Raw genomic sequence first — 15,934 nt, 5'->3', positions numbered from 1 at the left:
CACAACTGGCTGCATGACAGCTGGGGCAAAGTCGTGTAATCACCCTTTGCTGTAGATATAGTATACCTATATCTAACCCTAAAATGGACACACAGATTCCTATCAGTCACTCCTATGGCAGGCCTTAACAATCCTGAAGGCAGAGTGCTTGGAATCGTGTGAGATGGTGCTCTGGCATGAGCTGAGCCTGTCTGCAGCTTGCGGAATCAAGTCCTAATAGCTGTTCCATGATATCGCATACCATATACTCTTAAGTGCATTATAATCCTCGCGGTTAAATGCTATCTTTGGTATTGTTTTATCAAAACATGTCGAGTAAGGTGTCATACGAATTGGAATACTAACCCCTCGCCAATTCTGGCGACGGGGTTAGCATTCCACCCTTCTAGAGGGACACAACATGTATGTAACTGTGAACCCCGGTTAAAGTTAAACGAAGCCTCAGCTCCACAAAATGGATGCTGCCACCACAGACACGAGTCTGACCCCCTGCAGCTGGGAGTCCTTCCAGCGAGGGGAGCCTGGACAAAGGGTTTCCTGTCAGGGGCGGTGCTAGCACCGTCCCAGACATGGTTTTGTGTATCCTGGGTAGGCAGGGCTTTACAGGAAGGTGACTGCTGAGTGGCACCCCGGTGCTCACTACGCATAGGCCGGCCAGAACCAGTTCCAGGGGCACACCAGCCCCTGGCCTGGGGAAAGTCCGGCATGGCAGAGGGGTGTAACCACCCCTCTCCTAGTCCCACCCATAGGCAGGACCTAGTCACCGGGTCAGCCCCCTTTTTTAGTATAAAGATAGGAGCGGGCCCCCTGTTCAAATTAGATCATCTTTGGAATCAAGACACGACTTTCTGCGAAAGACATCAAGATTTCCTTCTTCAAGATTCTCCCTTGTGGCTCAGGAGTAGTCACCCTGCATCAAGCGGGCACCATCCTAAGAACACTGCGGTCTGCTGCAAGTCCTTCTTCACGAATCCGACGACCCAGCTCGACGAGACCCGGCTTCCCTGGCACCTCTGACCTCTACTCACCTCTACAGCCAAGCTGAGAACTGTGAGTGCGACGAGACCTCGAGGGACCGACGATCGCCAAGATTGCACGACTTCTTTGCAACAAGCCCACCGTGTGCTCCACTGGTGAGTGCTTTGGGGTCCGAGAAGTCCCAACCCTGAGCAGCCCCAGCACCGAAGATCAGCCCTCCAGCATCTCCACGATCTGCGTGGGGCCCTTCTGCTTTTGCGTGCTCACCGCGCTGTGTGGCTACTAGCCGGCTGGCTTGTGGCCTTCTTCACGACGCCCGACGACATCACTGCTGCTGGTCTGGTTGCTCCAGACTGGCCCTTGCTTCCTTCTTCAAGAGAGGCACCCCGGACCCTCCTGGTCCACTCCAGACGCCATTTTGAATCCACCGCGTGGGCTTGAATTTGCCAAGGCTTTGTTGCCCAATCCTGGGTCCAGCGACGCCGACAGCTTCATCCATCGTGGGACAGCTCGCTCCTCCATCCTGGTCGCCGACAACGCCTCCTGGTCCGTGAGATCTGCGAGCACAGCGTCACCCACTCACCTAGTCGAGGTGACTACCATCCGGTGCCCTCCTGGTGCCACCTGACTACTGGCTACTAGTCTCGAACTTGGTCCCCTCTGCTTTCAGGTGTCATCTTCCTTCGATCCAGGCTTGGATCCATCGAACTTTCTTCACTGGTCGCCTGCCAGCAACTTCTTTCTTCCAGGCTCCTGGTCCGTCTACGAGGATTCCCGACGTCTTTTGAGACCTATGCAGCTGCAGCCCCTGGGCTAGGTAACTTCGGCATTTCGGTGCCCCAGCATAGCCTCACTATCCAAGGGTCAGGATCCACTTTCGTTTTCCTCCTACCAGGTCGGGTTCGCCCGAGAACACTAACTTTGTCATTACTAGCTACCATAGACTTTGTCCCGCATCACGCGTGAGAGTGCACACCCTGCACCCGAGTCCCCTAGGCCTCCTAGAAGTAATCTGAAGATTCTATAGTCAAGTCCTAGCGATTCCTAAGCCTATTAGTACTGTACTTACCTGCTAGTAATTTCGCATTCCACTTTCAGAGTATATGGTTTTCCGTGCCCCTCGGGCATTTGTATATACTGTGCTAACTTAAGTATTTTCGTAAGAGTTTTGTTTTGTGCTTAGTACCCTGTCCTCATAAAGAGTACAGGGCTGTTGTGATTCTTAATAAATATCTTGTTTATTTTCATAACACTTGTGTGGTGTCCTTTCACTGGGTATTCAAGGGGTATATGTGTGGTATAACAGCTGGCTTAACACGCCCTCTCGAGTCTTTAGCCTTAGACTGCTCGTATCCACGCTACTAGGATAGCTGGTCTATAAGGTTGACTTACAACCAATCATCAATAAGGGTTGCTGGACTGATACATAGTGTTCACTAGAATAGTGAGCACTGCATATCAGGCCACCTTCTCACAATCATTAGTTCTCTGAGGGATTTACTAAGGAGGATTGGGATGGAGAGGTTTTGGTCAAATCCGGAAAGTCTGGCCATCACACTCAGGACTAGGCTGAAAGTGATGTTTCGGGAAGCCATCTCAAAAAAGGTCTAGGCAAAAACTGAGGGATGCTTGACTAATGAATTCCTAAATTTTAAACCTGCCTCCCGCTTTGAGGATACTATTGATGAAATAGTCCCCCCCCCTCTAGCACGTAAACTATTTTTTCACTTTCGCTACAAGACCTTACCCACAAAATTGTTTTGTATAAAGTGGCGCTGTAATGCTTTTGATGATGATTTGTGCCCTGCGTGCAATGTCAGTCCAGAATCCATTGTGCATTTACTTTTTTTCTGTCCACACTATAAATCCTTGAGGAAAAAATAGATAATTCTTCTATGTAGACTGGTTGGCCCTGGCACTACCCGGAGGTGTTAAGAATTTTGACCACTGACACACGCACAGTAATGGTCTATGGTATCTCCAGATACTGGCTTTCCCTGTGGATTAAGCGCTCCAAATGTATTGTATGACGCACTGTTTTTATTATTCCCGTTTTTAAACTATTTTATGGTATTTATGTCATTTAAAACCAATCTTTTACATTTTGTATTTCATCTTCTTGTGCTGTGTACTTTTATGGTCAAAATAAAGTTATATGATGATGAGTTCTAGATAGTTACGTTAGGGAGCATCAACTTAAGGTGGCAGTGCATGCATAGGCTAATGGAATGGACGTAAAATGAACAAAAAGCATATAGTTACAGTGTAGACCGGTGTTGCTGAAAGTGAGCTAAAGATCATATTGGGAAAGGTTAGCATATAGGCAAAGAATAACAGTGTAGACTATCAGGGTACTATTGGGGGTGGACCGCCGTATGGAGTAAGGGGCCGACGAGGGGCTCAAGATAGAAGTGGAATTTTATCATTGGGTTGTCTCCATAACCAACTCAGACTTACTGTGTTGGGCATTAGTTGTGCCACAAAACAGCCATCAGGTATACTATAATAAAATGAATGACAAATATGTACACAATAACAGATGTTCAAACAAGATAAAGCCCATCCAAATAGAACCTGATAAAGTTTACCATAATGCAAATCTTATATCCACCAGTGTGTTCAGGTAGGTCACCAAAACATGTGCCTACTACCGTAATCTGTGAGATTTCATTTAACAATGCCTGCCTACAGGCTTTAGCATGGTGAACTCTTTGAGGTAACTTAATAAGTATTGAATGTCACACTTCAATAAAAGGGAGAATATATTTTGGATGTCGAACTTTATTTAAGCACTTTAGCTTGACACTGGCAGACCTGCAAGATATGCTTAAGTCCTCTATGAAACCTAGATCTATGGATCAGGATATTCGCCATTGTGTGAAACTAAAAAGGCTGGAATAAGTAATAAGATCAGGAAGTGTGCTGAACCCCTCAGCCCTATTTAAGGTGGAACATAAAACATGGGGTTCGCCACTACATGTTTATGTTTAGATTAAATTGCCTCCCCTTAAGCTAGGTTATGGATGGGTGGCGGCGAATAAGCTGGGCTGATAGATGTAATTTGTGCAATGGTGCAGTACAGACGATGATGTGATCGGATTTTAAAAGATGTTATGATTTTCTTTCAAATATGTACCAATTGTATTATATAGTCAAATGTGTAAATTTTACTATGGGTGGAAGCAATTTTTATTGTATCAAGTAATAGTTGGTATTTTACCGTTGATCTCTTAGTAGATCAAAAATGTAATAAAAATCTTGGACATTAAGCAAAGTGTGATAACAATCCTTCCTTAAAAGCATATTGCCTTTTACACATGCTTTCTACAATAGGTACAATAGGTTCAAACTGAGGTGATGTAGTGAGCAAAAGAACAATGGAATTAACACAGATCTCTTGACTGGGAGTGAATGTTTGATTCATTCAGCATTCCAGCCATCATTTGATGCCGCAGGACTTTTCACCCTAAGTGGGATGGGTATGCCCAGACGTTGGTCCCTTGCTCACTGTACCACTGGATTCAAGCTAAACTGGCTCATGAGGGGTGTTACCCCAAAACCGGTACCAGGATGCTTGTTTTCGGTCCAGGGAGGACCGAGCTTGGCAGTTCGGGCTGGACTGTTCCAATAAGGAGCAGGATCAAAACTGATTTGCATATGGCTAGGCCCAAACTGGGGTGGTGTAGTGAGCAAAAGAACAATGGATTTAACCCAGATCTCTTGACTGGGGGTGAATGTTTGATTCATTCAGCATTCCAGCTATCATTTGATGCTGAAGCACTTTTACAATAGGTAAATCAGGCCTATTGGCTTGGTCGTAAAGTTTTATAATAAACAGATGAAATCCATGTAAACTGGTATACCTTTTCCAAAGAACAGATAAGGCCTATAACCTTTATCATTAGCTTGACACAATAACCAACTCAGGCCTTTTCAATTGTGGGCACAATATTGCTTAAATAATCAACATGATGCATGATTTTGAGTGAGAAGTGTTAACTTCAAGATCTATAAGATAAGATGTCCCTAGAGACAAGAATCGAAACAGCATTTCAAAATATAGTCAATTAGGATTGACTCAAAAAAGGAGTTTGACTTCAAAATATAGGAAAACCCATACGAGTTTATGAAAATTTAAAGGGCAATACAGAAAATAGAAATAATGCAAATGCAGCACTACGTCAAAGTGTACAGAAGTCAATTGCCATAAAAGCTCAGTTATAGCAATAGAGAGGAAAAATCTGGAAAATATATCAAGTCCCAAATATGCAGCACAACAAAAAGAAATCAGACAGATTCCCTGATAGAGGCCCAAAAAGATCTAGCACACCCATAAATTCAAGAGTCTGTATCGCCATCCGCAGCATAGGAAATCATGGAAGCTGCAAAGTTAGCATGGTGAAACTGAAGTAAAGAGATTCCAACGGATCCAAAATTCGGCGGCAAGGGCAATAGTAGGTCTCCCAAGAAGGTGCTCGGCGAGCGCGACCATTCACAGACTACATTGGCTACCCATGGAAGCCCGCATCCAGTTCAAAGCCCTCATATTTGCCTTTAAAATTATGAAGAACGAAGGCCCTGAGCTACTCCGTTCGCTGCTGACCCCCTACAATCCCAAACGTAATCTCAGGTCTATGGGGCAACACCTGGCAATGGTACCCCACACTAGGTTCTGTCGCATCGGAGGGCGCTCTTTCAAACTATTGGGGGCCAAATTATGGAACTCCCTTCCCCTCCACATCCGATGCATCGACAACATTTTAGCTTTCCGCAGAGCGACCAAAACCTATCTCTTTCCTTCCCTTTAGGTCCCCCCCCTTTCCTTCGTTTTCAGTTGGTTGTGTTATGGTTCCAGCGCCGGGACGCCCCGTTGCGGGGGCAGCTGTATGCGCTTTACAAAACTAATAACATAACGTGAGAGCATTAGTACAGCAAATCAGACTTCATATTTCAAAATGTCACATAACCCTACCATCTTAGCACTTGCCTACTAAATGAGTATTGATTTGTCACTTTTGACCTGAAGTTGTCCGGAGATGTCAGAACAAACTAGTTACATAAACAACAGAAAACAATTGTGAATAAATGCAATACAGTGTGCTAACAGGAAACCCCTTAGAAAGGAGCAAAGGCGTCCTCCAGCTAATTCTTTGAGAGCAATGTCATACGCAATAAACGGTGCACATCTTTCTGCATGTATGGTCAAGAAAGAACATCATGAAGCAGCCATTTTAACAAAGATGGAGACATGGCTTAACTGAGGCTTACTTTAGTCTAAGCCAGAGAAAAGACTAACACATCATAATGAGTTTTTTTCAACTGCAATAACTCTATGTTAATACACATGCATGAATTCAAACGTAGAATTAATATAAATGCACATTTTAGTTCAGATGTTAAAAACGTCCACACAAGTTCAAAACATTGGCAACCATCATCTATAAAGCTTTAAAATACACATATTTCGAAAAATACAGTTTTAAAAACCATGTAGAACGACTCAATAGGACATAACAAAAATAATTACAGTGAAAAGCTCCATTGTTTGTCAGAGTGTGCAGCCAACACCAAAATCCTTACTAAATAGGGTAATCCATGAGATTACAAGTCACAGAATACCTGTCTATAGCCTGTAACACAATGTGATAACAACCCTCTGTTGAAACTCGACTGGTTTTAACAAATAGTGTTCAGAGTAACTAAGCTAGGCATACTGCCTTTGCCATAACTTTTTATTATAAGCAGCTCGTACCATGGCACTAAACATAACTTTTCCCATTGTATCATACAGGACCATAGCTTGTCATCATAACCAACTCGGGGAGAAAATTACAAAAAACAATTTGATGGACAGAATGTAGATCAATGTCTTACATTCACCCCAGTACAAGGATCTGGGCCTAAATCCATCGTTTTTTGCACTCCACACCACCCTGGGTTAGATAATGGCTTTATGCAAATCAGCTCTGACCCTGTGCCCCATGGGAACAGTCCAGTCCGAACTACACAGCCATATCTTTCCCAGACCGGAATCAAGCATCCGAGGACCGGACCGGTTTCGAGGTAACACCTCTCATCAGCCCGGCTAGCTTGACTCCAGTGGTGTGGAGGATCTGGGACCCACGTCTGAGCTACCCCAGTACACTCAGGGAGAAAATTACAAAAAACAATTTGATGGACAGAATGTAGATCAATGTCTTACATTCACCCCAGTACAAGGATCTGGGCCTAAATCCATCGTTTTTTGCACTCCACACCACCCTGGGTTAGATAATGGCTTTATGCAAATCAGCTCTGACCCTGTGCCCCATGGGAACAGTCCAGTCCGAACTACACAGCCATATCTTTCCCAGACCGGAATCAAGCATCCGAGGACCGGACCGGTTTCGAGGTAACACCTGGGAAGGACATGGCTTTTGTAGTTCGGACTGGACTGTTCCCATGGGGCAACAGGGTCAGAGCTGATTTGCATATCGCCATTGTTTAACCCAGGGTGGTGTGGAGTGCAAAAAAACGATGGATTTGGGCCCAGATCTTTTGACTGGGGGAATGTGTGACATTGATCCACATTCGGTCCATCACTTGTTGTTTTTGCAATTGCCGCCCTAAGTGCGCTGGGGATGCCCAGACGTGGGTCCCAGGCACTCCACACCACTTGGAGTCAAGCTAGCCGGGCTGATGAGAGGTGTTACCTTGAAACCGGTCCGGTCCTCGGATGCTTGATTCCGTTCTGGGAAGGACATGGCTTTTGTAGTTCGGACTGGACTGTTCCCATGGGGCAACAGGGTCAGAGCTGATTTGCATATCGCCATTGTTTAACCCAGGGTGGTGTGGAGTGCAAAAAAACGATGGATTTGGGCCCAGATCTTTTGACTGGGGGAATGTGTGACATTGATCCACATTCGGTCCATCACTTGTTGTTTTTGCAATTGCCGCCCTAAGTGCGCTGGGGATGCCCAGACGTGGGTCCCAGGCACTCCACACCACTTGGAGTCAAGCTAGCCGGGCTGATGAGAGGTGTTACCTCGAAACCGGTCCGGTCCTCGGATGCTTGATTCCGTTCTGGGAAGGACATGGCTTTTGTAGTTCGGACTGGACTGTTCCCATGGGGCAACAGGGTCAGAGCTGATTTGCATATCGCCATTGTTTAACCCAGGGTGGTGTGGAGTGCAAAAAAACGATGGATTTGGGCCCAGATCTTTTGACTGGGGGAAATGTGTGACATTGATCCACATTCGGTCCATCACTTGTTGTTTTTGCAATTGCCGCCCTAAGTGCGCTGGGGATGCCCAGACGTGGGTCCCAGGCACTCCACACCACTTGGAGTCAAGCTAGCCGGGCTGATGAGAGGTGTTACCTCGAAACCGGTCCGGTCCTCGGATGCTTGATTCCGTTCTGGGAAGGACATGGCTTTTGTAGTTCGGACTGGACTGTTCCCATGGGGCAACAGGGTCAGAGCTGATTTGCATATCGCCATTGTTTAACCCAGGGTGGTGTGCAAAAAAACGATGGATTTGGGCCCAGATCTTTTGACTGGGGGAATGTGTGACATTGATCCACATTCGGTCCATCACTTGTTGTTTTTGCAATTGCCGCCCTAAGTGCGCTGGGGATGCCCAGACGTGGGTCCCAGGCACTCCACACCACTTGGAGTCAAGCTAGCCGGGCTGATGAGAGGTGTTACCTCGAAACCGGTCCGGTCCTCGGATGCTTGATTCCGTTCTGGGAAGGACATGGCTTTTGTAGTTCGGACTGGACTGTTCCCATGGGGCAACAGGGTCAGAGCTGATTTGCATATCGCCATTGTTTAACCCAGGGTGGTGTGGAGTGCAAAAAAACGATGGATTTGGGCCCAGATCTTTTGACTGGGGGAATGTGTGACATTGATCCACATTCGGTCCATCACTTGTTTTTGCAATTGCCGCCCTAAGTGCGCTGGGGATGCCCAGACGTGGGTCCCAGGCACTCCACACCACTTGGAGTCAAGCTAGTCGGGCTGATGAGAGGTGTTACCTCGAAACCGGTCCGGTCCTCGGATGCTTGATTCCGTTCTGGGAAGGACATGGCTTTTGTAGTTCGGACTGGACTGTTCCCATGGGGCAACAGGGTCAGAGCTGATTTGCATATCACCATTGTTTAACCCAGGGTGGTGTGGAGTGCAAAAAAACGATGGATTTGGGCCCAGATCTTTTGACTGGGGGAATGTGTGACATTGATCCACATTCGGTCCATCACTTGTTGTTTTTGCAATTGCCGCCCTAAGTCGCTGGGGATGCCCAGACGTGGGTCCCAGGCACTCCACACCACTTGGAGTCAAGCTAGCCGGGCTGATGAGAGGTGTTACCTCGAAACCGGTCCGGTCCTCGGATGCTTGATTCCGTTCTGGGAAGGACATGGCTTTTGTAGTTCGGACTGGACTGTTCCCATGGGGCAACAGGGTCAGAGCTGATTTGCATATCGCCATTGTTTAACCCAGGGTGGTGTGGAGTGCAAAGAAACGATGGATTTGGGCCCAGATCTTTTGACTGGGGGAATGTGTGACATTGATCCACATTCGGTCCATCACTTGTTGTTTTTGCAATTGCCGCCCTAAGTGCGCTGGGGATGCCCAGACGTGGGTCCCAGGCACTCCACACCACTTGGAGTCAAGCTAGCCGGGCTGATGAGAGGTGTTACCTCGAAACCGGTCCGGTCCTCGGATGCTTGATTCCGTTCTGGGAAGGACATGGCTTTTGTAGTTCGGACTGGACTGTTCCCATGGGGCAACAGGGTCAGAGCTGATTTGCATATCGCCATTGTTTAACCCAGGGTGGTGTGGAGTGCAAAAAAACGATGGATTTGGGCCCAGATCTTTTGACTGGGGGAATGTGTGACATTGATCCACATTCGGTCCATCACTTGTTGTTTTTGCAATTGCCGCCCTAAGTGCGCTGGGGATGCCCAGACGTGGGTCCCAGGCACTCCACACCACTTGGAGTCAAGCTAGCCGGGCTGATGAGAGGTGTTACCTCGAAACCGGTCCGGTCCTCGGATGCTTGATTCCGTTCTGGGAAGGACATGGCTTTTGTAGTTCGGACTGGACTGTTCCCATGGGGCAACAGGGTCAGAGCTGATTTGCATATCGCCATTGTTTAACCCAGGGTGGTGTGGAGTGCAAAAAAACGATGGATTTGGGCCCAGATCTTTTGACTGGGGGAATGTGTGACATTGATCCACATTCGGTCCATCACTTGTTGTTTTTGCAATTGCCGCCCTAAGTGTGCTGGGGATGCCCAGACGTGGGTCCCAGGCACTCCACGCCACTTGGAGTCAAGCTAGCCGGGCTGATGAGGTGTTACCTCGAAACCGGTCCGGTCCTCGGATGCTTGATTCCGTTCTGGGAAGGACATGGCTTTTGTAGTTCGGACTGGACTGTTCCCATGGGGCAACAGGGTCAGAGCTGATTTGCATATCGCCATTGTTTAACCCAGGGTGGTGTGGAGTGCAAAAAAACGGTGGATTTGGGCCCAGATCTTTTGACTGGGGGAATGTGTGACATTGATCCACATTCGGTCCATCACTTGTTGTTTTTGCAATCATAACCAACTCGAGCATACTGTTTTGAGCGTAAGCTTTCCCACACAGCAATCATCAGGCACACGGCCAAAAACCACCCTTAAATGGATTCATGTTAACATATTCCATTCACAATAAATATCTCATGCCTACTGCCTTTATTGTAACATTTCATAATAATTGTAGGAAGGTGGATATCTGACTATGGTTACCCCCAACTTTTTGCCTGGTGTTTAGCTGGTTTTTCGACCTGGGGCCCTGCTATTCAGGACCCCAGGCCCATTGCTCTCTCTGTAAAATGGATTCCATGTACTCTAGGTACATATCTAATTGGATACTGAGTCACCTTATCAGCCCCAGTACAGTGTACCTTAGGTACTCAGGGCATAGGTGCAACCTAGGCCTACCAGGGGCTGCAGCATGTAGTATGCCACCCCTGGCAGGCCATCCAAATCTGACACAACTGGCTGATCAATCAGCTGGGGCAAGGTGGTGTAATCACCCTTTGCTTTAGATATAGTATACCTATATCTAAACCTAAAATGGACACAATTCAATTTCAAAGCTTTTATTCGATTTGTAAATACAAATCATACAAGCAAAACTTAAAAAACAATTCATTACATTAAAATTATTATAAAATGCAAGGTTATACAAGGGAAATCCGGAATATTTCATATGGGCAAAGGACATATACTAACAAGCACTAGACATCAAAACATGATTGGAGATGTAAAAATAAACTAGACACATATACTCCTATAAGTCACTCCTATGGCAGGCCTTAACAATCCTGGAGGCAGAGTGCTTGGAATTATGTGAGATAGTGCTCTGGCATGAGCTGAGCCTGTCTGCAGCTTTCGGAACCAAGTCCTTTAGCTGTTTCCATGATAACGCGGTACCATATACCCCTTAGTGCATTATAATCCTCGCGGTTATTGCTAACTTTGGCATAGCATTATCAAAACATGTCGAGTAAGGTGTCATACGAATTGGAATATTACCCCCTTGCCAATTCTGGCGACGGGGGTAGCATTCCACCCTTCTAGAGGGACACGACATGTACCTAACTGTGAACCCCGGTTAAAGTTAAGCTCGAGCCTCAGCATCACAAAATGGATGCTGCCACCAGACACAAGTCTGACCTTCTGCTGCTGGGAGTCCTTCCAGCGAGGAAGGCTTGGACAAAGGGGTTCCTGTCTTGGGAGGTGCTAGCACCACCCCAGACAGGATTTTGTGTATTAGGTAGGACAGGCCTGAAAGGAATGAGACATGCCTGGGGCACACAAGGTGCCTCTGCGCATACACCAGTTCAAACCAGTTGCTGGGGCACTCCAGCCCCAGCTCTGGCGCGAAACTGGACAAAGGATAGGGGGTGTAACCACCCCACTTCCTGGTCCCACCCATAGGAGGGACCTAGTGATAGTACAGCCCCCTTTAGCAGGATAAAGGTAGGAGCTGGTCCCATTCCTAGTTAGATTAATCCTGAACTGAAATTCTGCAAGAAGAAACTCTGGACTTCGACATTCTGCTACAGAAGACTGAAGAAATCTCCCTTGTGGGCAAGGAGTGTCCACCCTGCACAAGCAGGCACCATCAGCGTCCAGCGGCTTCACTTTGTTGTCTTCCCTCGAGGATCCAGACTTCAGAGCATGACGAGACCCGGATTCCCAGACCTCTCCGACCTCTGCCTACATCTGCAGCACAGCTGAGATCCGTGGGTGCGATGAGACACGTGGGACCGGCCATCTTGGAGAAACTGCACTTCGCTTCCAGCACGACTTCTGAGGTATCCTCGACCAAGTGCTTTGGGGACTGAGAAGCCCCAGCCCCGAGCAGCTCCTGCAACGAAGACCAGCCCTCCAGCATCCACGAGATCTGTGTGGGGCTCTTCTGCGTGTCTGCTGCTCGACGCATTGTCTGGTCACTTGCCGGCTGGCCAGTCACCTCCTAGACGACGATCCACGACATCAACACCGCTGGTCTGGTTGCTCCAGACTGGCCCTTGCTTCTTTCCAAAAGAGGCATCCCGGACCCTCCTGGTCCGCACCAGACGTCTTTTCCACTCACCGCGTGGGTTGCCTTTGTCAAGGCCTGTTGACTCCAAATCCGGATCCGACACCGCCGACAGCGATAGCCTGCGTGGGACAGCTCGTGCCTCCATCCTGGTCGTCGAAGACACCACCTGGTCCATGTGGCTGCAGAGTCAAGCGTCCACTCTTCACCTGATCGCGACGACAGCCTCTGGTTCCTTCCTGGTTCCACTCCAGTCACTGGCTAGTGACTTTGAACACTGTCCCCTCTGCTTTCAGGTCCTCTTCTTCCTCGATCCACCCTTGGGTCGCACCGGACATCTTCCTCCTGGTCGCCTGCAGCATCTTTCTTCAAGGCTCCATAGACTTCATCGCAGAAACCCGACACGACTTCGCACCTTTGCACCCGCAGCCTGTGGGTGAGGTAACAAGAGCATTTCGGTGCTAAAGGGTAGATTGACTCTCCTAGTGTCCAGATTCACAGTCGTTTTAGTCCTAACTAGTCAGGATTGTCCGTACTCACCTTTTTCTTGAACTGTACTGTCCATAGACGTTGTTACGCATCTCGCGTGTGAGTTCACACTCTGCACACGCGTTCCGTGGGCCTCCTATTACTTACCTAAAGTTAGGATAGCGTAGTCCCAGCGATCCTACAGCCTCTGGACAGCTCCATTCCTCCTATCGACTTCCTTATACCACTTGTTTAGTATATGGTTTGTTGCGCCCCTAGGGCAACATTGTAACTCGTGCAACTTAACTTATTTTTCCTAAGAGTCTTGTCATGTGCTTAGCCCTCTGATCTCATAAAGAGTTCAGAGCTGTATGTTTGTTAATAAATATCTTGTTTATTTTCATAACTACCTGTGTGGTGTCCTTTCATTTGGTATTCAAGGGGTTATATGTGGTAAAACAGCTGGCTTCACATGCCAAAAGAGTTTAGCCTAAGACTGCTTTGTCCATGCTACCATTAGGATAGCTGGTCTATAAGGTTGACTTACAACCAATCACCATAAGGGTTGTTTGGATGGATACAAGGTGATCACTAGAACTAGTGAGCATCATATATCAGGCCAACTTCTCACAATAATCAGTTCAGACTTTTAGCCATGATCATTTGCTTGCCACCATATCCAAGGATGTCTTGATGGATTGAGTGCAAGCCCTGCCAAAGGCACAAAAATTAAATACAAGCACCCTTTCAGTGAAAGCACTTAATTTCAGATCTATCAAAGCTAGTACTCCAGTGAACCCATGAGTGTGTGGAGCATAAGCCCCTTGCTCAGAAGTACTTCGAGTGTTGGTTTTCTGTTGATCTCATATAATCTGGCGACAACTGCGCTGGTAAGTCAAACTTAAACATGCATTTAGGTTAGTGTGGCCCTGGGAATCTCATACTGCTCTCAAACGCACAACTGCACTCTAAAGTTAATGATGGAGAAGAAAGGGGGGTACTGGGACTGGAAATCAACAATACATTTCTCATGACTGCTCTTCTGCCATCTTTATTTTACAGTGCCATGTGAATGTCCTTAAAACCAATACTTTATGCATGTTAGTGAGCCTTCTCTATGCAACCACACAGCTGCTGGCTCAGGCAGCTGGATAAACAAAATAATCACAGCTACTTGATGAGGAAGCACTTATTCTGTAGAAGCACAAAACTTCTGCCCATGTATTCAGACAATGTATTCTTGTACAGCAACATGTAAGTGGAGCCAAAGCCTCTCTCAGTAAAACTCCTGAAAGCTCATTTTTAGGTGGATCACATAAGCTCAGACAACAGCTGCACTATCAAGCCAGACCTCAAAATGTGCAGGAAATACCTATGAATGAGGTCTCCTACTCATTATTTTCCCTTAGTGTTCCATGTTTTCGTATTGTGGCACTCGCTTTTGTAATTACTACCCACTGACTTTCTCCTGCTTACCTCCGTCCAAGTTTTTTGGGTGTTGGTCCTGCTATCTCAAAAGATTTCTGGGCTTGGATAACAGTCAAATTCTCAGCAGATCAGGATAGAGTGGTTAAGAAAGAGTAAGCGTGGCTGCGACCCAAACACAGTCAAGTGGCGCTGGCAACTGACAAGAGCCACAATATACAATCTGAAATAAAAATGACCCAAAATCATGCAGGGCTCGAGTGGTTCAATGATTACTAAATTGCTTTGGGCTATTAGAGCAGCATGAAGGCAGTCCAAAAGCTTCGGCGAGATAAGAGTTCCGACTACTATGAATAAGGCAAATTGTGGCGACAATCAGAAACCTCGCTCAAGGTAATCGCCGAACTCTGCACACATATTGAGCACATCACAGATCAACAATTTGGGGGAGAGTGGAAGCACATCGCTCTAATCACACTCTACATTAACAACATTCACACACTGCCAACTGCATGACATACAATATAGTTTCGTATCACCGTGAGCACTACAGCACTGGTCACCAAGAAACACTATGCAAGGTCATATCAGAGTGACAGCACTCGTAACATACATGCGGAAACCCAAAAGCCCTGGCTACCATCAATTGGTTTAAACATCAATCAATACTCATACCGGGCGATATAGGCATGCCTATAATCAGAAGAGTATACGGTTAGGCCCTTCGGTCTCACCCTTCAAAAAACAAGGGCATTCGACCACTACAGAAAAACATATCCAATACTTAACAACTTATTGTAGGAGTCAGTCAACGTTTGTTTTATAACAACTTGAGAATCGAGGGACGTTTGTCCCAAACCAATATAGATAAACTCATCCGACTTCACAGAAGTAAATTACCTAACTGCTTGTACCTGTTAATCGAATCGTCAATGAACTTAGTCTAATGACAGTTGCCCGTTGTTGATCTTTTAACCGGGCTTTTGTTTGTAGTTTCAGCACTTCCGGGTCGCAAAACAACCAATCTCGCAGTTGAAACTATTCAGAGAGTCGTCCGTGAATAGAGAGACCAGTAATGTGTTTGGTGGTCTAGGATTGGCGCATTGGCGGCACCTTAACCAATCCTAGTGCAGCGCATAGAAGGACGAAGCGTTCATTGGCTGTGAGTAAGAATTGGGTTTCTACGTAAGCCACCCTCAAAACAGGCGGCGGGTGATATCCTGATTAGAGCGGGATAGGATAGGATTGGTTTAATTTGCTGTGCGGCGGAGTCTGTCTCGGCTCCATTAGATTAGGGCCTAATCTAATGGAGCCGAGACAGACTCCACCGCACAGCAAGTTAAGCCAATCCTATCCTATCCCGCTCTAAACAGGATATCATTTCCTCTTCTCATGCACAATCGCTGGTGTCAACAGCCTAATCATTGTGCATGGGAAGAGGAAATGGCAGGGCTTTAAGTGAGATGAAAACAACTGGGGGGGGGGGGGGGGT

At 46.9% G+C, this 15,934-nt stretch overlaps 1 protein-coding gene across 2 annotated transcripts in view; it reads right to left on the bottom strand.

Annotated features, from left to right (window-relative positions):
• CPAP (centrosome assembly and centriole elongation protein) overlaps positions 1–15,494 on the bottom strand; it is a 354,772-nt gene extending 339,278 nt beyond the window's left edge. Inside the window, exons 1-2 of one of the 2 annotated variants that reach the window (XM_086935222.1) lie at positions 15,357–15,447; positions 14,494–14,665 (exon numbers count right to left, since the gene is read on the bottom strand). The gene's annotated coding sequence lies outside the window, so the exon portion shown is untranslated. Of the gene's footprint in view, positions 1–14,493; positions 14,666–15,356 lie in introns of both variants that reach the window. The other variant, XM_086935221.1, reaches the window with a different exon arrangement.
• Between the last annotated feature and the right edge of the window lie 440 nt (positions 15,495–15,934).

Source organism: Lissotriton vulgaris, chromosome 8, assembly GCF_964263255.1.
Source record: "Lissotriton vulgaris chromosome 8, aLisVul1.2, whole genome shotgun sequence".
Classification (NCBI taxonomy): domain Eukaryota; kingdom Metazoa; phylum Chordata; class Amphibia; order Caudata; family Salamandridae; genus Lissotriton; species Lissotriton vulgaris.
This window is presented reverse-complemented; position numbering and strand designations above follow the sequence as displayed.